Source organism: Microtus oregoni, unplaced genomic scaffold (assembly GCF_018167655.1).
Source record: "Microtus oregoni isolate MIOR12 unplaced genomic scaffold, Mior012 000041F_ref0000270, whole genome shotgun sequence".
In the NCBI taxonomy this organism is placed as follows: Eukaryota; Metazoa; Chordata; class Mammalia; order Rodentia; family Cricetidae; genus Microtus; species Microtus oregoni.
Genome location: NW_024543208.1, coordinates 16,035,025 through 16,060,725, shown reverse-complemented (window position 1 = coordinate 16,060,725; position 25,701 = coordinate 16,035,025). Strand labels below are relative to the sequence as shown.

The 25,701-nt window shown below is 41.8% G+C and overlaps 1 non-coding gene across 1 annotated transcript; it reads left to right on the top strand.

Annotated features, from left to right (window-relative positions):
* The first annotated feature begins 22,643 nt into the window (after positions 1-22,643).
* Positions 22,644-22,775, top strand: LOC121433897. Its single transcript, XR_005972372.1, has one exon. It is a non-coding gene; the product is annotated as a small nucleolar RNA SNORA70 (small nucleolar RNA).
* The last annotated feature ends 2,926 nt before the right edge of the window (positions 22,776-25,701 follow it).

Here is a 25,701-nt window from a genome sequence, read left to right as displayed (position 1 = left end):
GTGTGTGTATAGAACGACGTTGGAAAGTTGGTTCTGGGGACTGAATTCAGGTCGCCAGGCTTGCACTTTTACCACCTCGGGCTCACCTGAAACTTTTAAATACACAAATTTTGGGCATTCCGATGCTCTGGAGAGCCACCGACATGACAAAGCTGTCATTTTGTATCTATTGATAAGACCACATCGTTTTTATTGCATTCATTTCAATTGCTTGTTCTCCTCTGGGCCATTTCCACCGCTCCTAAAGGTCCCAGGTTCTGGTTCCTGCACAGTATCAGAGACTGTTTCCCCACATTTCAGGGTCAGGAATGTGGCTTCTCTGTTCTCCCACAGCCAGAAAATTCATGTTTATAATACTTAAAAAGAACACAGAGGAACTTATCCCAAACCCTGCTGTATCTTCAATCTGGATTTCATTGCTAATATTTTATTATGAAGTCTTGAATTTATAAACATCAAAAACACTGCACAATTGCTACTTACACAACTAATTATAGCCCACTCATAATAAAACCAAAGCAGGAATGGCTATATTTAGAAGCAGGAGTAATTGCATAATTTAGCCTAAAGCCATAGTTCTCAAACTTTTTGTTCTCACAATCCTTTCCCACTGTTGAAAGTGATTTAAGATACCCATGGAATTCTGGTCTGAGTGGTTTACGGCTATTGATGCTCACCGTATTAGATGTGAAGACAGAACTTGACTTTATTGTTATTTATTTAGTTACAATAACAATAATAAAGTTATTCAAAGTTAGCATAAATAAAATGTTTGTGAAAATAACTATATTTTCCAAAACAGAAGGAAAAACAGTGAGAAGAGTGTCGTTGTATGAATGGCTTTGATCATCTGCTTAATAGGAATCAGCTGGCCCCTCCCATGTGTTTGCATATCCAGCAGGATGGACTCCCTCATGTCCTGCAGCCTTCAGAACGTTCCAGCCCATGGACTGTCTCATGTCATGCAGCCTCCAGAACATCCTAAGCACATGGACTATCTCATGACATGCAACTTCCAAACATTCCAAAAACATCTATGCTAAAACCAGGGGGAATGAGCAAATGAGCTTCAGTGTTACAACTGCAACATTAGTGTCACTTTCCTGACCCCAAGGGAGGCCTGGGATCCCAAGTGCATTACAGCACTTTAGAAGTGCGCTATGACCACTGCTTTAGACACATAGTACACATGTTACCATCTCTGAAATGAGGCGAACCGACAGAACAGACTGCCAAGATGTGATGGAGAAAGAAGCTATTTCAGCAGGTGCTGTTGCATGCTATCACCAGGAATTGGAATTAACCAGTTTACGTTAGAACATATGTCATTAACTGGTTTTGTTGCACTTTGCTGTTTACTAACATCCAAACATGTTTCAAGACTGGTCAGACATGCTGGATAGCATCATTAGAACACTGGTTTTGCTGAGGGCTTTACATATTTAGTGAGGGGCCGTGCAGTCTTCAGGTATATGCTCCCTCAGGAGCGTCAGGAAGAACAAATGAAAAAAAGAAACAAAGTAATCAAGGATGTTAAGTAAGAAAAAGCCTGTTGCTAAACGCCCTGCTGCTGGAGCAGGAGAGATGGCTTAGTGGGGAAGGGTGGGTATTGCTGTTGCAGAGTACCAGAGTTCAGTTGCCAGCACTCAGGAGGGACAGTTCATACCACCTATATCTCAGATGCTGGGGATTAGCACCCTCTTATGGGCTCCACAGGTACCTGCACACGCAGGTACATACACCCATACACAAACAAATACATAATTTTAAAAGCAAATCTTAAAATATGTTGTGACCTGTAACGGCGTAAATGAATGCAGACAAATTGTAAAAATATATACAGCTTTAATGGGGAAATAGACTTACAGAACCACCATTCCTGCGAAGACCAGGAAAGCAGAAGCAGTGACTGGGAGCACCCTCGCCAGATTTATAGGTAAACATTAGCCCGAGGCGAACACGCCCCTTAAGGGGCTGGACTTATCCCTACAGTTACCTAAAACCACATGTATGAGAGGCCCAGAGATGGCTCAGTCAGCCAAGTGTTTGCCACGCAAGCCTGTGGACTTGAGTTTGGATCCCCAGAGCCCATGTAAGATTCTGGTTGTAGTGGTGCCTGTTGGCAACACCAGCAGACAGAAGGTGATGACAGGGGCTGCTGGAGCTGGAAGGAGAGACCTTGTCTCTAAAAATAAGGTGAAGAGCAACCAAGGAAATATCCAGTGTACTCACAAGCATGTACACACACACACACACACACACACACACACACACACGTGCACACGCCATTATATGTTTGGGAATATCAACATCCACATCTATGTCTAATTTTCCTAAATAACAAGGGCAATTTAAATTTAATAAAATATGCATGACACATATGAAGAGCAGAACTTGATTCAAGGGTATAAAAGAAACCATATTATTATCCAAAACGGAGGGTTCAATGGCCCAATGGTCTATATTCAATACTCTTTCTATCAACATAATGTTATTTTTATATTTGATAAAATTAAAGGTATTTGTGTTAAATTTGATTTGAAATATATGCAAGAATAACTAAAATGAAAGGAAGAAAAGAGGGAGAGGAAGGAAGGGAGTCAGAAAGGAAGGAGTAGACAGAGTATTTGGACTGCTTTGATCAATGCTAATGTGTATTAAAGCACGCAGTATGAAAAGAGCGCAGTTCTAAGACAAGAATAAGTAAGCACATAAATAAACCAGAAAAGATACTTTCCCCCAAAGACCCAGTATATGGAACCTCAGATCCTAAAATGAAGAGAGAATTATTCTATAAGCAGTGATACCACTGACTACTATTTTGGGGGGTAGTTAAGATGCCTAAGTTACAGATCAACAAAATAAATCCCAATACCATTAAAGATTTAAGCATCAATCAGATATTTAGAGCAACTGTACACAGAACCATGTAATCGTGAAACAAAAAGGCTCTTCTATGCATCAAAGAATAGAGATTTGATCACACAGCAAGAAAATGACTGCAGAAAAAAAAGTACAAAGTAAGGGGAAAAAAACATCAAATCAATACACTGGACATTCCAGAAGAACGCCAGCCCTACTCACAAGACAACACAGGCAGCCAGGAAGCAAAGAAAGATTCCTGACTTGTTGTAAGGGAAGAACAAAGCTGGGGCGTGGTGTCATAGGGGAGTGCTCTTCCTGCTTGCAGTGAGGCTTTGGCTTCGACCACCAGGACTGTAGAAACAAACAACTCAAGAAACCAGTTTTTTTCTTTTTCAGGTGGTGGCACATGCCTTTACTGCCAGCACTAGGAGGCAGAAACAGGCAGATCACTGTGAGTTCCAGGACAGGCTCCAAAGCTACAGAGATACCCTATGTCAAAAACAAACAAACAAACAAAAAAAACCAACAACAACAACAAACAAACAAAAAACCAGTTTCCATCTACCATATTTTCCAAGTGTAAAAGTAACCTTAGAGTCTATTGGATAAAACGGGGAAAAGGTATAAATTAGAAGTATTTGGGATGGACATGAGGGTGACCAGGTGTATGTACTTAGTGGAATTATTTAAATGTACACAATCCATAGTACAGCAGTTCCATTTCTTAAAAAAATACATTTTAAATGGTGTGTGTGTGTGCGTGTGCACAGTGTACATGTGTGCACATATGTGCAGGTGCCACAGTGTACATGTGGAGAGGTCAGAGGACAATCCTCACAGAAACTGGTTCTCTCCTTCCACCACATAGCACCACATCCACGTAGGCTTCAAGGGTCGGGGCTCGAGTCATCAGACGTGGCAACAAGCCGTCTCATTAGCTCAACTCTTTCAATTTTAAGGAGAAATTCGAGTAGGTTCCTAAAAGGATGAATGCATTCAGGATACTCTTCACAGTTTTCTCCCTCAAAGAAAAAATCCCCCAAACATGTTATCAACAATAAGAATCTATGTTAATGTACACTGTATCATAAGGGAATGGTTTTCTATGCTTCATGATATACAAAGACATCGTATAATAAAGGTTATATGTGGGCGACATTATGTGAATTCACGAGAGCCCGAATAAAAGAAAAACAAAGACTTATTAGGGAACACCTATAATAACAACAAGGTGAGAGCCTCCGCAGTCAATGGATGTAGGGATCCTGTCTCCAACCACCCCGCACAAGGGAGTGAGATAGCCCTCTCTTCTTCTTTATAAGAGATCACATCTACACACAGAAGCCACACCCTAAGGCCAGTACCCCAAAACGATTGGCAGAATGAATTCCCACAATAGTTATATTCATACTGACAAACTATTTAGTTATTCCTAAATATGATATATACCTGTTGACTTCATGATACAATATCATTTCAAGCAGCATACCGAGTAATATTTTGCTGTTTTTAAAAACTTAGTATTCATGCATCTGTATTACTGTGCTGACTACTTTTATATCCATTTATCACAAGTTAGCAGTATCTGAAAGGAGGGAGCCTCAGCTGAGAAAATGCCTCCATAGGATTGGACTGTGAGGCATCTTCATAATTAGTAATTGAGGGGAGGGCCCAGTCCAGCCCACTGTGGTTGGGGCCATCCCTGGGCTGGTGGTTCTGGGTTCTATAAGAAAGCAGGCTGAGCAAGGCATGAGGAGCAAGCCAGTAAGCAGCATCCTCCATGGCCTCTGCATCAGCTCCTGCCTCCGTTTCCTGCCCTGTGTTAGTTCCTGTCCTCACCGTTTTTTGGTGATGGACCTGTGAGTGAAATAAGCCCTTTCCCCCAACTTGCTTTTGGTTGTGGTGTTTCATTGCAATAGTAACCCTAACTAAAATAATTACAGATAACCATGGTTGTGAATTTTGTACTAAAATACTAATAGCTTGAGCATGAGGTTAAATACAGTTTTACTTCTTGCTCTTTTTGTTGTTCTATATTTTTCAACATTAGACATGGATGGCTTTTATATTTTAAATCTTGAATGACCAATTGCCAGTGGAGTTTGGTCCTTAATACTTGAGGGGTGTTGTGGTCTCCTCACAGGTTCCTATACTTGAACCCTTGGCTCCCAGCTGGTGGTGCTGTCTGGGAGGTTTAGGAGGAGCGGCTTTGCTGGAGGAAGTACATCAATGCGGTGGGGAGCTTAGGTCTATTTGCAGTTTGTTTTCTCTGCTTCTTGCTTATGGTAAAGGGTGTGACCTCACAGCATGTGCTCCAGCCTCCTTGTCAGCTGTGTGGGTTGCCTTGTGTCTCTCCTAGACTCCCCCCCCCACCCAGTGATGGACTCTCATCCCTCAAGAACAGCAGTTCTCAACCTGTGGGTCACGACTTCTTTGGTAAACCTCTCCAAAAATATTTGCATTACAATTCATCACAGTAGCAAAATTACAGTTACGAAGCAGTAGCAAAAGTAATTTTATAATTGGGGCTCACCACAGCATGAGGAACCACTGCCCTAGAACCATAAACACAAATAAATCCTTGTTTCTATAAGTTGCCTTGATAATGGTGTTTTATCAAAGCGATAGAAATGTATGCCCCCTTGTGGCACAGTGTGGAGACTGGCCTCAGGACTGATTCAGACTCCCAGGACCAATGCTGTTGAAGGATCAAAAACAAAAACAAAAACAAATGTATGATGAGAAGAGACAGCTAGACACAGGGCATCTGGGAAATAGAGCCCACGTACAGTCCTCTCAGGCTGCAGGGAAAGCCCCTCCTAAGGTCCAGTCACAGGCAGAAGGTGTCCTTCACAGGCCCCTCTGGGAAGACTTTGCCCCACTCACTTGCCCTCTGACCCCAGCACTCCCTATTTCTTTCATTACTGGCCACCATCATCCTTTAGATTAAATCACTCAAACAAGGAGGACAAATATGGCCACGCTGAGCTGACAGGGCAACTTCTCTGTCCCCACCAAGCCAATGCTAAGCGACATGTCACCCCACAGGATGTCATGCTTGTGGATCTGTCTCTCATCAGACCCGCCTTCTAGTTCAGGATCTCATCTGATGTGTACCTGGAACCCTGTATTTACTGACATAGTAAACCTGTTGTGATCCTTCGAAGTTAGCACCACATTTTCAGTGTGCCACCATTCCCCAATACGGTCCATCCATCCATTCCTTCGTCCCCTCAAACAAATGCCGGCACAGACCATCTTAGCCCTAACATGCCCTGCTCTCCTGCTAACCTGCCAGCAGCTGGCAAACACCAATTCAGTGACTAACAAGATGGCCAGAGGGATGGGGTTTGGCCATGGGCTAAGAGGAGGCTGCCATCTTCCTGCTCCCTCTAGTCAGAGCTCTCCCTCCGGTAGAGACAATCCAAGGATTTGCACATCAAACAATGACTCAGCCACTTAAAAATGGTGGGCAACTGACTATTTCTGAGCTTGTTTCTCTGCTTGTAAGCTTGGCACTCAAAGTGACATGGAGTTGCTTTGGCCATCACTTATTGAAATGGTGCATGTGACGTTGATAGAGTTGGGCCAGCCCAGTAAATAGAGCCTTAGCTGCTGTTGACATTTTCCTTGTGACCTTGCCTGAGCCCCACCACTGCCTCCTTTTCTCTTGCACTTGGGTCATGATGAAACCCGAGAACTCCCCTAAAACCAATGAGGGTACCAAGGTCCACAGGAGTTGTAGCTTGCTTAATAGCACCCAGTAATCCTATCGACATGAACCCAAGCCCCAGACCTTTGGCCTCCCACACTGATACCTTTCAATAGAGTCTCCTTCCCCTTTGAAGAACAGAGCCTTTTATAAATTTCGGGGATAAGGAGCTTGTTCCATTCTTCTGCTTTAGCCATGGCTTTGTTGATATAGGGACTGATGGGCCATCAGTAGGCAGTGAAGGTGGGCTGCTCTTCCCTGGGATGTTTTATGCTTGCCAGTTTCACCTTGGCAGTGTGCACCCTTTTTGTGTGGCAATAAAATTGTCCTGGAATCCCCACAGGAAGTGTGCCTGCCCTTTGTGCGGCTTATGAACGCTGAGCACAGTGCGCCCAGGCATTAAAACACTGGCTTGTGAGGACCAGCACGTTCTCAGTCCCTGAGGATGCCAGTCAGTACTTCCTCACCCTGAAGAAGGGCAGCTTTGCCAACGCTCTCAAGGTGATGGTTCCATGACCACATTCTTCTCATAGAAATGCTCCCTGAAAAATGACTAATAAACCCCCCAAAGAGAACTCAAGAAGGAGCTCGTCTCATCTTTAAATTGCAGTTGACACAAAATCCAACTTTTTAAAACTCACCTTTTTCTTAGTGTACAAAAGAATGGGTGTCCAAGACATTTTCATACATGGGTGTCATTGACCTTCACTCACATTTGCTTCCTACCACCCTCCCTTGCCCTGCCCACTGTCTCATCCCAGCTCTGGCTCAAACAACACCCTACATCTCTTTGTATCTCTATCCTGATTGGTGTTTCTTCGCAAGGCTTTCCACACTCACAGCAGGGTGTTCTGAGCTGTCTGAGTCTGTTTCTTGCTTGCCTCTCTCTCTGGAAAGAGAACTCCTGGTGAAGCACTTTGTCACGTTTGCCGGCCGTTGTAAAGACAGACCTAGGACACCACAGGATCTACATTGAAGCCACTGAAAAAATAAACAAACTAACTAAAGATTTTCCCGGGTCACTGGGGCCTGGAAGATGGCTCAGCAGGTAAGGCACTTGCTACCAAGTCTGACACCTGAGTTCAACGTTGCTCTTTAGAACCCGCAGGTGGGAGGGAAGAAGTGACTCCTACAGTTGTCCTCTGGCTCTACACGCACACGCGTACACCTGCATCCATATTCTCGCTCTGGGATAATCCTGTGTCTCAGACACAGATCTATTGACCAGCTGACATAATTTTAGCTTGTTTTTACCAATTAATATGAACCCCACAAAGTGGGGAATTTATAGCAGATTAATTAATTAAATTAAGATAAGGTGATCAGATTGAAACAAACACAGATAACCCACAAAAATACTCTGCCTCCTTCAGAGATGCCACCAAGGCACCCTGCCTCCTCTCTTCTTCACTGGCTCCTTCTGTGACAAACACCAGGATGACTGCTGTATCGAGCCGTTCTGTCCCATAGCTACCTGGTAAGGAAGGCTCAAACTCAGAGGGCTTGAACAAGCATGAGCAGCAGAATACAAAAGATGGAAGAGAGAATCTCAAGCACTGAAGATAGAGGAAATAGACTTATCAGTTAAAGAAAACATTAAATCTAACAAAAGCTTAACCCAAAATATCCAGGAAATATGGGACACCATGAAAAGATCAAATCTTGGAATAATAGGTATAGAAGAAGGAGAAGAAGTTCAACTCAAAGGCACAGAAAATTTATTTAACAAAATCATAGAGGAAAAGTTTCCCTACATAAAGAAAAATATGCCTATGAAGACACAAGAAGCTTACAGAACACCAAAAAGACTGGATCCAAAAAAAAGTCCTTTCACCACATAATAATCACAACACTAAACATACAGAGTAAAGAAAGAATATTAGGAGCTGCAAAAGAAAAAGGCCAAGTAACATATAAAGGTAGACCTATCAGAATTAAACCTGACTTCTCATTGGAGACAATGAGAGCCAGAAGGCCATGAACAAGTGTTATGCAGACATTAAGAGACCACAGATGCCAGCCCAGACTACTATATCCAGCAAACTGTCAATCACCATAGAAAGACAAAACAAGATATTCCATAACAAATCTAGATTTCACCGATACCTAACCACAAACCCAGCCCTACACAAAATACTAGAAGGAAAACTCCAACCCAAGGAAGATGGCTATACCAACAAAAACATAGGAAATTAATGATCTCATAACAGCAAATCCCAAAGAGGAAAAAAAACACACAAATTAACATCACCAACGATGCAAACTAAATTAACAGGAGATAGCAATCACTAGTTGTTAATATCCCTTAACATAAATGGACTCAACTCACCTATAAAAAGGCACGGGCTAAAAGATTAGATACAAAAACAGAATCCATCCTTCTTCTGCAAACAAGAAAAACAATTCAACCTCAAAGTCAGACATCATCTCAGAGTAAAGGGTTGGGAAAAAATATACCAATCAAATGGCCCTAAGAAACAAGCGGATATAGCTGTCCCAATATCTGACAAAATAGACTTCAAGTTAAATCAGTCAAAAGAGACAAAGAAGGACATTTCATATGAGTCACAGGAAAAATCCATCAAGAGGAAATCTCAATACTGAACATCTATGCCCCAAATACAAGGGCACCCTCATATGTAAAGAAACACTTCTAAAGCTTAAATCATACATTAAACCCCACACACTAATAGTGGGAGACTTCAACACTCACCTCTCCCCACTGGACATGTCAATCAGATAAAAAAAAATGAACAGAGAAATAAGAGAACTAACAGATGTTATGACTCAAATGGACTTAACAGGCATCTAAAAGAATATTCAATCCAAACAGAAAAAGAATATACCTTCTTCTTGGCACCTCATGGAACCTTCTCAAAAATTGACCACATACTCAGTAACAAAACAAAATTCAACAAATACAAAAAATTTGGAACAATCCAATGTACCTTATCAGATCACCATGGTATAAAACTAGAAGTCAACAGCAATACCAATTCCAGAAAACTCACAAACACATGGAAATTAAACAATGCTCATCTGAATCATTAATGGGTCAAGGAAGAAATAAAGGGAGAAATTAAAGACTTCCTAAAATTCAATGAAAATGACCACATAACATACCCAAATTTGTGGGAAACAAGAAAGCAGTGTTAAGAAAAAAGTTCATAGCACTAAACCCCTATATAAAGAAGCTGGAAAATTTCCACACTAGTGAATTAACAGAACATTTGAAAACTTTAGAACAAAAAGAAGCAAACTCACCTAAGAGAACTAGACAGCAGGAAATAATCAAAATGAGAGCTGAAATCAACAAAATAGAAACAAAGAAAACAATACAAAGAATCAATGAGACAAAGAGGTGGTTCTTCAAGAAAATCAACAAAATAGACAAACTTTTATCCAAACTAACCAAAAGGCAGAGAGAGATTATCCAATTAATAAAATCAGAAATGAAAAGGGGGACACAACAACAGACATGGAGAAATACAGAGAATCATCAGGTCATAGTTCGAAAACCTGTACTCCACAAAATTGGAAAACTTAAAGAAAATGGACAACTTTCTGGGAAAATATCACTTACCAAAATTAAATCAGGACCAGATATGCAGATTAAACAGATATATAACTGCTGAAGAAATACAAACAGTCATCAAAATCTCCCAACCAAAAAAGCCCAGGACCAAATGGTTTCAGCTCAGAATTCTACAAGATTTTCAAAGACAAACTAATACCAATACTCCTCAAATTATTCCACACAATAGAAACAGAGGGAATATTGCCAAACTCTTTTTATGAGGCTACAATTACTTGATACCCAAACCACAGAAAGAGATCACTATGAAAGAGAATTACAGATCAAACTCACTCATGAACATTGATGCAAAAATACTAAATAAAATACTGGCAAATTGAATCTAACAACACATCAGAACCATCGTCCACCATGATCAAGTTGGCTTCATCCCAGAGATGCAGGGATGGTTCAACATACGAAAATCTGTCAATGTAATCCACCAAATAAACAAGCTAAGAAATAAAAACCATATGATCATCTCATTAGATGCCAAAAAAAGCTTTTGACAAAATGCAATATCTCTTCATGATAAAGGTCTTGGAGAGAGCAGGGATACAAGGAAATACCTAAACATAATTAAGGCAATACACAGCAAGCCAACAGCCAACATCAAACTAAATGGAGAGAAACTCCCAGCGATTCCACTGAAATCAGGAACAAGACAGGTTTCCACTCTCTCCTTACCTATTCAATATAGTTTTTTAGGTCTTAGATAAAGCAATAAGACACCAAAGGAAGATCAAGGGGATACAAATTAAAAAAAAAAAGAAGTCAAACTCTCACCATTTGCTGATGATACGATAGTTTACATAAGTGATCCAAAAAATTCTACTAAGGAACTTTGACAACTCATCAACACTTTCAGCAATGTAGCAGGATAAAAGATAAACTCAAAAAAAGTCAGTAGTCCTCCTGTACAAAAATGATAAAAGGGCTGGGGAAGAAATCAGAGAATCAACACCCTTCACAATAGCCACAAATAGCATAAAATATCTCAGAGTAACTCTAACCAAACAAGTAGAAGACTTGTATGACAAGACCTTTAAATCTTTGAAGAAAGAAATTGAAGAAGACACCAGAAAGTGGAAAGATGCTCTTGGGTAGGCATAATTAACATAGTAAAAAAAGGCAATTTTACCAAAAGCAATTTACAGATTCAACGCAATGCCCATCAAAATCCCAGCAAAATTCTTCAACGACCTTGAAAGAATGGTACTCAACTTCATATAGAAAAGCAAAAAACCCAGGATGGCCAAAGTAATCTTGTACAATAAAAGAACTTCTGGAGGCATCACAATCCCTGACTTCAAACTCTACTTCAGAGATACAGTACTGAAAACAGCCTGGTATTGGCATAAGAACAGACAGGATGACCAATGGAACTGAATAGAAGACCCAGGTATCAATCCACACATCTTCGAACACCTAATATTTGATAAAGAAGAAAAAAAATATCAAATGGAAAAAAGAAAGCATATTTAACTAGTGATGCTAGCATAACTGGATATCAACATGTAGAAGAATAAAAATAGACCCATATCTATGACCATGAACAAAACTCAAGTCCAAATGGATTAAAGACCTCAACATAAAGCCAGCCACACTGAACGTTATAGAAGAGAAAGTGGGAAGTACACTAGAAGGCATTGGCACAGGAGAGCACTTCCTCAATATAACACCAGTAGCACAGACACTGAGAGAAACAATTAATAAATGGGACCTCCTAAAACTGAAAAGCTTCTGTAAAGTAAAGGACATGGTCAACAAGACAAAATGACAACCTACAGAATGGGAAAAAAATCTTCACTATCCTTACATCAGACAGAGGTCTGATCTCTACAATATACAAAGAACTCAAGAAATTGTATACCAAAGAACACATAATCCAATAAAAGAAATGGAGTACAGACCTAAACAGAGAACTCTCAACAGAGGAATCTAAAATGGCTGAAAGACACTTAAAGAAATGTTCAACATCATTAGTCACCAGAGAAATGCAAATCAAACCAACTCTGAGATTTCATCTTACACCTGTAAGAATGGCCAAGATCAAAAACACTAATGACAACTTATGCTGGACAGGTTGTGGGGAAAAGGGAACACTTCTGCATTGCTGGTGGGAATGCAAGCTGGTACAATCCCTTTGGATGTCAGTGTGGCGATTTCTCAGAAAATTAGGAAACAACCTTCCTCAAGACCCAGTAATACCACTTTTGGGTATATATCCAAAGGATGCTCAATTGTGCTACAAGGGCATGTGCTCAACTATGTTCATAACAGCTTTGTTTGTCATAGCCAGAACCTGGAAACAATCTAAATGTCCCTCGACTGAAGAATGAATAAGGAAAATATGGTACATTTCCACAATGGAGTATTACACAGCAGAAAAAAATAATGATATCTTGAATTTTGCAGGAAAATGGATGGAGCTAGAGAACATTATTTTGAGTGAGGTAACACAGATACAGAAAGACAATTATCACATGTACTCACTCATAGGTGGTGTTTAAATACAAAGCAAAGAAAGCCAGCCTACAAAACCATAATCCCAGAGAATTTAGACAACAATGAGGACAATAAGAGAGACGTGCATAGATCTAATCTACATGGGAAGTAGAAAGTAGAAAAAGACAAGATCTCTTGAGTAAATTTGGAGCTGGGTACCTTGAGGGAGGGTTGAAGGGGGGAAGGGAGAGGCAGGGAGGGGAGCAGAGAAAAATGTAGAGCTCAATAAACATAAAAAAATAAACAAAACAGAACAAAGGAAAACAACAAAAGATTAACTTGGAAGAGGTTCATGAGAAAAACACTAGTTTTTTTTTTTCCAATCCACAAACATGTGATGTTTTTTATTAGTACTTGGATTTTCTCTGTAATTTTTATAATTGTCAATGTACACATCTAGCACCTCTTGTTAGATATAAGTGTTTTTTGTATCTTATTGCAAGTGGGCTGGGTTTATTTTACTGCGTATGGAACATTTGATTAGGCCATTCTCAGAAAGTTCATTTGCTTTTGCAATCTACTCATCTCCTGAGACCACATTTCCGAGTGCTTATCAGTTGTAGCTACTCTGTAGGGTTCCTTAGGGAGCCTGGTGTGCAGGGTGTCTGAGGGCATTCATTCCTCCTCTGTGAAGTTGTTTGCCTTTCTTTATTTTCTCATTTTGTTTATTTTGCCCTTTGCCTTGTTTCCCTGTGGAAACAGCACAGAAGGGCAGAGAGCGCATCTCCTTTGTTCCTGATACTAACGCTAAAATGCTCCTTCAAAGTTTTAAGTATTTGATGACTGCCATCAAATATTTTGCAGACACCTTTCTCCTTCTAGCTTTTAGGTGTCTTATCTATACCAAATTAGGTTAGACTCTGTCTGTTTTTTCTCAGAATCTATAGTGATGATTGTGGAGATTTTAATTCTTTTTCTTCAAAACTATGGTAATTTTCACATCAAACCAACCTTGAATTCCTGGGATGAAATTCTCTGGGTCACAGTGTATTGTTAGCTGAATATGTTGTGCCCACTCTGCAGTCTTTGTTGAGGGAAGATTTTGTATCTAGACGCAGTACAGGTAACAGTCTGTCGTTTCTTTATGATGCCTTTGTCCTGATGAGTCTCAGGATAATATTTGCTACATTGAGTAAGTTAGAAAGTAGCCAGGTGTGGTGGTGCACCTGTATTGCAAGTACTCAGGAAGCAGAGGTAGGAGTTCAAGACCAGTCTGAGTTATGTAGTAAGTTTGAAGACAGCCTCCTATATGGTGGCCATGTCTCAAAAGAGAAAAAAAAATTCCTCCTCATATAGTCTGTGATATTATGTTTTTCTTCAATATATGATAAAAACCTGTGAAGTCTTCAAGACTTGAGTTATTTCTTTGTAGAACAATTAGATTTCCTCATTGCATATTACGCTTATTGCATGTGTCTATTCCTGTTTCCAATTTCTTTCTGTGTCATTTTGATCATCTATTTTTCTTTCTTTTCCTTTTTTCCCCTGCTTTTCAAGACAGGGTTTCTCTGTATATTTGGAGCCTGTCCTGGAACTCTCTCTCTGTAGACCAGGCTGGTCTTGAACTCATAGAGATCTGCCTGTGTCTGCCTCCCGAGTTCTGGGACTAAAGACATTCTGCCACCACCACCCGACTATCATCTGTTTTTCTAACACTTGGTTTCTTGAAATTATCTAATGCACTGACACAAAGAATTCAAATGTTCCTTTATAAAGTTTTCAATTATGTAATAAGTGAAATTCAAATAATGAACTTTTTTTTAATTCTTGAGACAATGTTGCTATGTGTAGCATGTCCTGGAACTCTTTAGACCAGGCTGACTTCGAATTTACAGAGATCAGCTTGCCTCTGCCTCCTGAGTGCAGGGATTAAAGGCATGCACTACCACTGACCAGCTAAGGATCAACTTCTTTTAGGACTGTTAAGAGCGTTTACTGCTTTTTCAAAGGTCCTGAGTTCAATTCCCAGCAACCACATGGTGGCTCACAACCATCTATAATGAAGTCTGGTGCCCTCTTCTGGCCTGCAGGCATACATGCAGACAGAATATTGTATACATAATAAACAAAAAATATTTTTTAAAAAAGAGTTGATTCTTTTTTGTAAAACAAAAAGACATATTTTATTTTAATTACATGTATGTAACTCTGTGTGGGTGTGTGTGCTTGTGAATACAGGTGCCTGTGGAGGCCAGTGGTGTCAGATTCCCTGGAGCTGGAATTGCGGGAAGCCATGAAGTTACCTAATATGGGTGCAGACAACCCAAAGCATGTTCTCTGAAAGAAAGAGCAACATGCACTTTTAACAGCTGCACTATTTATCTCTCCAGCCCCAAGACTCAACTTTTGACTATTTTTATTCTGTTCTCTCTCTGTGTAGTAATGTTTATTATTTACTCTGGTGTTTTGATCCTCTCATTTGTCTAGTTCCTGAAGGTCAAATTTTACATTCTGATATAATCAGAAGAACGGTCTTGATGGACATTGAACCCACCTCAGATTTTATCTCTGACACAGGGATACATTTTCCTCTCGGGACACTTTTAGCTGCATTCCATAAATATTGGCATGTTTTCATTTCTAGCAAGTTGAAGATATTTTTTTTAACTACCTTATGGTTTCACCATTAACCAGTTTATCTTTTACATCTTTTTTTTAAATTCCTAATATTTATTCAATTCCAAAATCCCCTTCCTTTGTTGAGTTCTAACTTAACTCTATTGTGTTTGGAGAGCATAGTTTATATTGTTTCAGTCTGTTGGGTTTATTGAGATTTGTTTTAGGGTCTAATATACTGTCCACCTTGTTTTAGGGTCTAATATGCTGTCTACCTTGGGAAATGTTCCAGATGTTCTCAAAAGCGTTTTCCTGCTGTTGTTGGACAGAGAGTTCAGTAGATGCTGCTCACGTCAGTGGACTGGTAATGCTGCATAAATCTCATTGCTAAGCCTTTGGGACATAGAGTATAAAATGATTATTTCTATATTTCCTTAAACATCTGTTTTTGCACTGTAATATAGCTAGCTCTTTTATATACTGTCTGCCTGGCATGTGAACCATCTCACATGTGTTCTTTTGGGAGCATGTAGGTGGTTTGCATGTTTTGGTCCAGTCTGCCCTGGTCCTTTGACTGAGGTGGCAGGTGAGAACCTGTCATTACTGGCAGGGTAGAGATATATTTGCCATTTTGTACTTGTTATGTGTATCTGTCTTTTTCTTCTTCTGTCTTTTTACTTCCTTATTTTGTCCCAAATAAGTATTTCTTTGTAGCAGTTTTGACTCCTATAGATTCCTTAGTTATTTTCTTATCAGCTTCAGTAAGGTCATAATATATGTGGTCATTCGCCCCTGGGAACTTCTAACCAGTATGCACTGAATTCTGAGAAAATAAAACCCCTGTCCTTGCCTAGCTCCATTTGCTCCCTCTCTTATTTGTGCTAATGCATGTATAAAACAACATAAAAATATAATTATGTAAGTATAATATTATCTTATGTAATTTTATGTCTTTTGCAAAAGTGAAGGGAATAAAACAGAAATAGAGAAAGAAACTTTGATATTAAGTCACATATTTATCATTTATGGCAGTTTTCATTTCTTCCTGTAAATTCCGATTACCGTCTGGTTTCAATCCCTTTCTGCCCAAAGAACTTTTTATATCATCTTGTAAGACAAGTCCTTGAGTCATCTCTGCTGTGAGCCCTTTTATCCACTGGCTTATATTTTAATCTGAGACTGTTTTCATTTAGGTTTTGTTTGAAGGATAGTTTTGATTACTGTAGAGTTTTTCTTTTGGCAGGTTTAGTGTTTTTTAACTAGTTCTTTTGAAATGCCCTTTTGGTTTCCATTATCTTATATGAAAAGGAAGAATTGAAGTTAATGTACTTTCTAGATGAGCGGAATCATTTTTCTCTTGCTGCTTTGCGTGTGTGTGTACTTGAGTGGTAGTGGATGTGAGTGTACATCGTGTGTGAAGGCTATATGACAACTTCGGCCGTCATTTCTCAGGACAGTGTCCATCTTCTATTTTATTTTTTTAAACCAGGGTCTCATTGGCCTAAAAATCACCAAGTAGACTAAGCTCACTGGCCCGTGAGAGTCAAAGATTCATGTCTACCTGCTCGATGCTGGAATTATGGAATTACAAACACAAGAACACACTACATTTCCTGGCCTTTTTAAATTAAAAAAAAAAACCTTAAATGTGGGATCTAGGGTCATCATGATTGCAAAGCATGGGGGTTTGAATGAAAATGGCCCCCACAGGGAATGGCACTGTTTGGAGTTGTGGCCTTTTTGGAGGAAGTGTGTCACTGTGGAAGTGTCATGCTCAAGCCATGACAAGGTGACCGTTTACTTCCTGATGCCTGCAGATTAGAACTCTCAGCGCCCTCTCCAGCACCACATCTGCGTGTGTGCTGCCTTGCTTCCCGCCATGACGATAGTGCACAACCCTGAAACAGTCAGCCACCCAAATGTTTTCCTTAATAAGAGTTGCCGTGCTCGTGGTGTCTCTTTACAGGAATAGAAACCCTAACGAGGTATGAGCTGTACTAAGATCTTGGTAACATTGTTTGGTTTTGTCTTCTGAGGCAATAACTTCCTATAGTAGCCTTGGCTGGCCTCTACCTCTGCAGGGCTGGGATTAAAGGTGTGCACTATCATTCCCAGCTTCTCTTGGCACTTCTGAGATGTTCAGTCTTTGTTTTCAACAGTTGAACTATGGAGTGGGCCCTTTTATTTTGAGGCACAAGAATTTCTATTCTTATGTTATTTATTTTCCTTTCCTTTTTTCCTTTCTGTCCTCCAAAATAGGTCATTTGTACTGACCTGTTTCCTCCCTTCTTCCCTCCGCACCTCTCTCTCTCTCTCTCTGTGTGTGTGTGTGTGTGTGTGTGTGTGTGTTGCTTTTATTGTTTGATGAATAAAACTGTTTCAGCTAAAGGCTTAGCAAAGTCAAGCGGGAAATCTGAACAGAAATATATAGAGAAAGTAGGTGAAGTCAAGTAGATGCCAGCCAGGCAGTCGCTGAGGAAAGACAACATGTAGAAAATGAGGTAACGCCATGGTCACGGGGCAATACATAAACTAATAGAAATAGATTATTTTAAGATATAAGAGCTAGCTAGAAATACGCCAAACAGTGCTGTAATTAATATAGTTTCTGTGTGATTATTCGGGTCTGGGTGGCTGGGAAACGAAAGCGCAGTCTGTTTACAGTGGAGAGCTACACTTCAGCATCATGGTCACAATGTTTTTGTTTGTTTGTTTTCTGAGACAGGGTTTCTCTGTGGTTTTGGAGCCTGTCCTGGAACTAGCTCATGTAGACCTTGCTGGCCTTGAACTCACAGAGATCCGCCTACCTGTGCCTCCTGAGTTCTGGGATTAAAGGCGTGAGACGCCACCACCTGGCCCATTTTCACAATTTTTAAGTCTCTTCAATGGTTTCCTATCTAGGTTGTTATTTTTGGGATAATGGGGATGAGATATCACAGAAACCTGCTATATCTATATCTCTCTTTCTCAACTATGAGCCTGCAGCCATCAACGCCACTGCAGAAGAAGTTTCTTTGTCTTTATAGTCAGTCAGCAGGAGCATAGATCGTCAGTTCCACATAGTATCTGGCTACAACACACCAGACATCTACCTGGCTTCCAGCATCAGCTCGTATCACGGACTTCAACATCTTCTCCGGTGGCAGTACAGGTCACAGACACCAATACGGACCCTGGCTGCAGTCCAGCGCACAGATGTCACCATGGCTTCGGGTGGCAGTATAAGCCACAGACATCGTAAGGCTTTCGGTAGTAACACAGGCCATGGCTGTGGCTGGACCAAGGACCCAGACATGGCCCCTGGTGTTAGCAGGCCACAAATATCTCCAGGTCCTCCGGCAGGAGTACGGGACATGCACGTGCGCATCAACACGACCGCCCGATGGCAGCTCAGGCCTCAGACATCGGCATGGTTTGGCGTCTTTCCACCGCATCTGTACCACTCCACTTCTCCATCGTCCCCACTGCAAACTCTCACTGCGCAGTGGCACTGGAAACTGCATCGCATTACTCGGCACACTTTTTTGCCCGCATATCTCTGCATGCAAATGCTCATGGCAGGGGTCTGGCTCAAGGCCTCTGCTCTCTCAAACACCATAAATACCAGGTCATTGTCACGACTTCTTTGATCACAGCTGTACTTCAGGTTTTCACCTTCAGTAACCACGACATGCTCCCAGATCCGGTTTGGCGGCACCAGTTCCTCCTCGAGGTCTAGCAGTTTGTACACGAAGTAGGTATTGGGGTTCACCTACTTGAAGCGCTAGATCTGTGCCTGATGGCTGCCAAGTTGGTCAGGCTGCCCAGCTGGGCCACAGGCTCTTGATCTTGGTGGGGGGATTAAAGGCATGCGCCACCACCGGCTCCACCTTGATTTTTGAGACGGTTTCTTACTGACTCTGGAGATCCTCAATTCCGCTAGACTGGTTGAAAAATAAGCCCCAAGGGTCTGCCTGTGTCCCTCTTTCCAGTGCCAGGTTTGCGGGCACAAGCTACCTACCGTCTTCCAGTACTGGTGTTCAGGTCCACGTGATTAGTCGGCAGATACTTACTGACTCGGCTATCTCCCACATCCCAGTTTTTAAATTTTTTTCTTGCTTTTCTTTTTAAGGATATCTTCCTAAGGGCCAGTCCTGGGCCTGCATTTTAATAGTCAATGATTGTCGGTTACATCGAGCACTTCAAGCAAGAAGGGCTGTCGTCCACTGCTGACATCTGTTAATGGGTAAGAGAACAGACTCGAAACTCAGGGCACTTTAAAGTCTGCCCCAGCATTTCCTCTCCACTAAGCCCTTTCGGTCTGCCCACACGTAGGCAGCCTGGGAAGCCAGCCAGGCTTGTGCGTTTCGGCCTGTGCCATCATCCGGTCTCTGCTCCCTATATGTGCGGCCCAGCCAGACATATGCTTGCCCTAACCGGGACCAGAATCTTAGACTAATAGAGCCGTTAACCTCTATGCACAACCACTGCCTTCCATGTGCTCCATCCATCGCATGTGTGCCTCTCACTGAAACCCAGGAACGTCCTCTGACTCCAGAACCCACAGCCTGCCACACTCTGCAGCACTAGGAGGGTGGCTCAGAAGCAGCCCAGGCGAAGGCACCCCCAAGACACTGCTCTCTGGCTGTTCTTACCCAGCATTCAATAATTTGATTTGTCCATTTGCTTCTGTGACAAAGAAGTCCACGTTAGCTTTGGCCTTTCATGTCCGTGCCCTCCCTAGAGGAAGACTAGCTCCATGTGCAGGCACGCTCCAGTACATCAGGCTAGTCCATCATTTCAAATGCAGGCTATCGTGGTAAGCCCAGATCCTGATTGTTAGCATATGTGTTGGGTTTTTTTCCTACTTTGTAGCTGCCATGTTGATTTATAAGTATTGGTTTATTTAGTACTCAGGACAATACATTTTTCACTTTCCTTATTCTAACTTTGGTGTTCAGGACAGCTTCAGGTGTAAGAGATACTAAGGGTGACACAGAGGAGAGAAACTGGATTCAGAGAGAAAGACATTAGGCAGGACTAAAGGAGTAGTCAGTGAGTCACTTGAACCTGAGCTTGGGTGTTCTGCTTCCCAGCTGATGGTCTGGGTACACCACCTGCCTGATTTCTTCTAGGGGAGAACTGGGGATGAGAGTACTGTTCTCCACCCCCCACCCCCATTCAGCCCTCATCCCGCCCCCCCACCCCAACCCCCCTGCTCCTGCCCCACCCGGCCCCACCCCTCTTACTAGTCCCCTGGAGTTCCCTGCCCCTACAGACTTTGCTGTCATCATAATGTTGCCGTGAAAGGGGATTTGAAGTTTGGTTTACAGCAGTTGTACACAGTCTTTTGTTCTAATTATAGCAGGATTAATCTTTCTTTAATAATTCATATAATTATCTTTAATAATAAATTTCTAGTTAAAAGCGTCCACTTCTTATTGATTTTCCCAGGGGCATCCCTTCAGTTCAGGAGTTTGGTTAAAGCTTTAGCAGATTATTAAGACTTCCATGAGTAGAGATTCTGATTATTTTTTAGAGAAATAAGGATCACTTTCCAATGGAAGATGTCAAAGCATTGATAATGTCCAAATAGATAGATAGATGTGCATGGGAGTGACAAGAATAAAAACCTAAAGGGCTCGGGAAATCCTCCTGCCTCAGTCACATGAGTACAGATTCCCTGGGGCCAGATCTCTTGGTTCTGCCACGGCTTATCTTTGTTGTTTTTGTTTAAATACAAGGAGAGTGTGGTGGACTCTTTCCCTTTGGCCTGTCCTCTTGGTCACGGAGCTTGAGATCTGAAAGTACCGTCCACTGGCTTCCTGGCACTGCAGCTTCTGGTTAGTTTGGCCAACAGAAAGTGCTAGAAAGAAGACTGGAGATTAGGCACATTTAGCTCTGGTTTGGTGTGTGTGCTACCAGAGCAGGGGTACTAGACTCTGCCATTGTCACTACCCAGGCCTTCCTGTGCAAGCACATGCTAGATCAGCAGTTCTCAACCTGTGGGTCAAGACCCTCTAAGCGTTGAGCAACCCTTTCATAGTGCTCACTTAAGACCATCTGCATGTCAGATAATACTGTATGATTCATAACTGTCGTGAAATCATAGTTATGAAGTAGCAACAAAAGTTCAGGCTGTGGGTCACTACAACATGAGGAACTATATTAAGAAGTCGCAGTGTTGGGAAGGTTGAGAACCACTGCTTTAGATGAGTGTTCATGCCTTAGATGTCTTCTGAGTGCTGGAAGCTCACAGAACGCTGATGCAGAAAACTAGCTTTGGTTAGGGGAAAAGTTCTGTGGTGGTTCATATTGTCAATTTGGCACGATCTGGAGACACTTAGGAGACCAACTCTGGCACAGGTTGTGGGGGACTATCTAGATACAATTAATTAAAGTTGGAAGATCCATCTTAACTGTGGGCAGCAGCATTCCCTGATCTGAGGTCCTGGACTAAAACTAAAGGAGAAAATACGCTGAACACCAGTGATTATGGAACTTTCTGGGACCAGTGTGCTCAGACTTTCTCTGTCCCGCCAACCAGCTCCCAAATCACAACGTTATTAATTATGAAAACTCAGCCAATAGCTTAGCTTGTTTTTAACTAACTCTTATAACTTAAATTAACCCATTTCTCCTCATCTATGTGTTGCCGCGTGACTCGCGGCTTTACTCTCTCCTCCTGCATGTCTGTTCCCTGCCTTCTTCTTCCCCGCACCTTGTGAGCCTGGAAATCTTGCCTGGCTACTGGCCATCCAGCTCTTTGTTAAACCAATCACAACAACATATCTTTACATAGTGTGATCGAATCCTCAGTCTCTGCTTCCTGACTGTGGACAGAGTGTGGCCAGGGCTTTAATCTCCCTCTCATACTTGACCATCCACTGAACTGGGAGCCAGGAGCCACCTTTCCTCTTTACGTTGCTTTTGGCAGGTGTTTTGTTACAGCAAGAAGGAAAGAGCTGAGAACAAGAAGTTCTCAGACCTTTGAGGAGGATCTGGCTTGGCTATTGCTTTGCTATGTGACCTTTCCACCCTCTGGATTTCAAGAGCTTCATCTGTATAAAGAAGTGTTTGGTTAAAATCAGAAGCCGTTGTATATCTTTTTCCTATGTGTCTTGAAAGGGAATGTGAAAAATATCCACAATAACACACTTTTAAAAATGTATTGTTCTCTGAATTGAGCCCAGCCTCACCTAGATCTAGAGAGCAAGTTCCAGGACAATCAGGGCTACACAAAGAAACCCTGTCTTGAAAAAAAAAATAAAGAAAGAATAAGAAAATATTGCTATTTTAAATAGTTATAAAAGAATTTAGCATGCAAATTTGTTATTATTAACATTTAAATATAAAATGTTTACATAATTTCTTCAAATATATCCAGTGCAATTTCAATATCCTAGTGAGTTTTGGATGCAATATCATTTGTTTAAAAAAAATAGATGTTGGCAACCAATTAAGCTAACCAGGTTCCTTTACTCTCAGAGGCCTGCTCTGAGGTGGCGATGAAGCCCTCCTTCTTGGTAGTGTAGCAGCCTATTCCCTATATGACTTCCCGAAGGGACCTGGGAGACAATGTTCTGGTATGTATTCATGTCTCTGATCTCAGTGCGGACCCTAGTATAGGGTCCTGACAGGTAGGTAGTGGGGTGCCTTTGGGAAACCCCAGGACACAATGGCCATCGTGTCCATTTACCCTAAGCTGCAGAATGACATGAGATCGAGGCCCTGAATAGAACCAAATTCAAATTCCCCACCTACCAGAAGATCCGTATCTCTAAGAAGTGGGCCTTCTCTAATGCAGATGAACGCGAAGCTATGGTAGCTGTGAAATGGCTTATCTATGATATCTGGTGATCCAGTACATTCCCAGCCACGGTCCCAGGAAGCACTGCACCCCAGGGCCTATCAAGTCATGTTCAGTAAATAAATCTCACATCCACTCTGAGAAAATCCTGGCACCTTCTGGACAGTTGAGCATCTCCTTCCCAGCCACGAAACTCACTGAGGTGGATGATGGACTCAAGCTTTGTATGCTGAAGGAGAAGCGCATGGTCACAGAATTAGCTGCTGATGTGCTAGGTGAAGAATGGGAGGGTTATGTTGTCCAAATCAGGGGTGGGAACAACAGGCAAGGTTTTGCCATGAAGCAAAGGACAGAATGTATCTGCTATTGAGTAAGGGGCATTCTTGTTATAGACCAAGGAGGACTGGAGAGAGGAAGCTCACGTCTGTTCCAAATGCATTTGGAATGCAGATTGGAGTAATTTCAACATGGGTTTTGTAAAAAAAAAAAAAAAGAAGAAAGGAAGGAAGGAAGGAGGAAGAAAGGAAGATGGAAGAAGGAAGAAAGGAAGAAGAGAGAGAGTGTTGGCCCCCACAAGACTCTACAGTGAATACACAGCTGACGGACCAATAGGCAGATCAGCAGGGCGTGTATACACACACGTCCACATGGAGCGACCCGTTTTGCAGAGCTGCAGAAAAACTTCTTGTCTTTTGGAAGTTACTGGCATATCTATGGAAACCTTGTGAAGCCATGATTCTTCCCTTCAAAACGGGATTCATTCCCAGAACACCTCAGCAGTGTAACCTCTGGACCGGCAGTGGAATGGCCTTGCTCCATTCCCCCACACCCCGAGGCCTTGGAGCTATGGCATTCACTCTTTGTTCCAAGAGTCAAATTTACATAGAGTCCATTCCACAAAATTACCCGCTAACAGACCACACAGAAATTTCTATAGAAGACAGGCTCTGAGCAGGAAGGCAGCATGCCCCACCTTTGCTAGCAAACAATTCTGGGCATCCCCAAAGCTGGTTATTACCAAAGAAGTTAGATGAGGAGAATGGGTGAATCCAGGACTCAGGGATGTTTAGTAATTTCATCTAATGGTTTGGGGTGGTCAGGTCCTTTGAATGCTGGCTCTTTCCTGGGTCAAGTCACCTGTTCCAGAGTACAGCTTTGTCAGAGTCTACCTGCCCTTTTTGTGATTTTGATATGCATAATATTATTGTCCTTGCCTATGGAATTTTCCAACTATGTCTGTAAAAACTAGAAACCTCGTGGAGATCAACCCTTACTCTTCTCTTTCATCTTCTTCTTCTTCCTCTTCTTCTTCTTCTTCTTCTTCTTCTTCTTCTTCTTCTTCTTCTTCTTCTTCTTCTTCTCTCCTTGCTACTTCATCTACTTCATTCTCTTACTCCCTTCCTTCTTCTCCTTATTCTTCCCCTTCTTCCTCTTCTCCAGGCCCTTTTACTTCACTTTCCACCCTCACATTAAAAATAAAGAACACACTGAGCTATTTTTTACCCTCAGATCCTCGCCTGCCATATACATCCAATTCTGAGCCCTGAGGGGGTACTGAGGCTGATATCAAGCCCCCCAATAAGAGAGGGGGTATTCCTAGACTGACAGATACAACTGTGCCTTAGTGGCGGAGGCCAAAAGAGAGACCAGAATCCTAGGGCTTTCAATTTCTGTGAAGAAGACGGTGCCTACCAGTGTGTTTCAGATAGTGGTTAAACAAGGGTCAGAAGCCCAGAAGCAAAGCCACCAAGATTCAATATCTTTCTACTCCGTGTGTCCTGCAACACAAACACAGACAAATTGCTCTAAAGATACAACACACTAATAAAAATAAGGAGTAGGCTGCAGACATGCTAAACTTTAATCCAAGAGAATGAAGGAAGCTGAAGAAAACCTCCTGGATCCTTTTGGCATCACAGCTAAATACTGTATTTGTAGATGGAAACTTAAATATTTTATGTTTTCTGGATTCAAAAGGTTTTCATTCATATATATTATCATATATGTATACCATATATATTGAATTCAGTCATTAATATAACTTGGGAACATTATGAATCAAAATTTTGGTAAACAGGAAAAGTCAAATGAAAAGAAGTTCACATCGCAAAAGAAAAAAAAAGGCATGGAAAGTGGTTAAAGAAATCTCTGTGCTCCAACACATTAGGAACCAGATCTCTCGATGCCACAAACTCAGGTGTGTGCATTCCAGGTGAAGCCTGCACAGTGTGAGTTGGAAAGGGCTGGGGAGTTGCACAAGCTCAAGGACCTAAGTGGGGATCCTCACCACCTGTGCATAAAGCCAGGCACAGCGGTTTGCGTGTGACCCAGCACAGGAGGACATGGTGGTAAGAGGATCCCTGGAGCTGGCTGACCAGTCAGGCTAGCCAATCAGTGAGCTCCGGGTTCAAGGAGAGACTGTCTCAAAAAATGAAGGAATACAGTCAATGCCAATCCCTGACTTTTATATGCACCTGCATACATGTGCATGCATGCCATAGTTGTGTCTCTGCCCTTCCCCTGAACACATACAATAATTGTAGTGGACAATCAACCGAGAGAGTCTGAGAAAGATAAGATAATAATCCAAGTCTGTTCTCTGTCTTGGGAGCCCCAGGCAGTCTGAGACTCTAGACACAGATTCTCTTCATTCCCTGTGCTAAGGGAGGTCAACCCATGCAGGGTGGCTTCTCAGAG